We start from the raw sequence: 824 nt of genomic DNA, 5'->3' as shown, positions 1-824 counted from the left end.
TTACCATTTTATTTAAAAAATAATTTTTGAATGAAGGGCCAGCATATGCATACCATTTTGTCATAAACAGCATGGATATGTAAAATAAGACATAATGTGTGTATAGGTCAGAGTTTTTTCTTAAATATATTTTTCATCATATACGATTTATAACAACTGACAAAACAAAATACCTTTGCCAATAGTGACTTAATTGCCCTGTGACAAGACACAAAAATATCAACAAAAGTGACAGAAAATCAAAAACAAAAAATCTGGTGCTGGGTGGTCCACATTTGTGCAGTCAGGAAAATTATTGTGCGAGACCGATCAAACAAAGAGTTAATAAGGGCACTTCATACTTAAACATAGCTAAGAAGATTAGCCTGTGAGTAGTAATGAGTTTACAGTCAAGTGTTTCACCAAAGACACACACAAATACACTTGCAGGATTCCTAATTAAAACTCAAGGCTTTGAACTTAAGTCGGGAGACTTAAACACTGTCCAGTGTGAATATTTTATAATTATATATTACATATATTTTTTGTTTTCATTTTCTTGACGTGTTTTATTATTATTTTTTAATGTTGTGGACATTTTTTTTTGTCTGAGATAATAAAGTTATAGCTTAAGGTATTCCTAAAGCATTCACCAGTTTGAAAATGTCAAACAACCTTTGTGCCCCCTTCTATGCCTTGTTGCCATGATGTACATGAAATATTTGATAACAGAAATAAATAAAAAAATGTTCCAATCAGTTATTCTTTGTGTTGCGGCCAAACAATATTTTCTTTCTCAGACTTTTTCTCCTTAATCCAGAGTACATCTCACTTCAGCTGATTTT

This window comes from Austrofundulus limnaeus, unplaced genomic scaffold (genome assembly GCF_001266775.1).
Source record: "Austrofundulus limnaeus strain Quisiro unplaced genomic scaffold, Austrofundulus_limnaeus-1.0 Scaffold452, whole genome shotgun sequence".
Taxonomy (NCBI): domain Eukaryota; kingdom Metazoa; phylum Chordata; class Actinopteri; order Cyprinodontiformes; family Rivulidae; genus Austrofundulus; species Austrofundulus limnaeus.
This window is presented reverse-complemented; position numbering follows the sequence as displayed.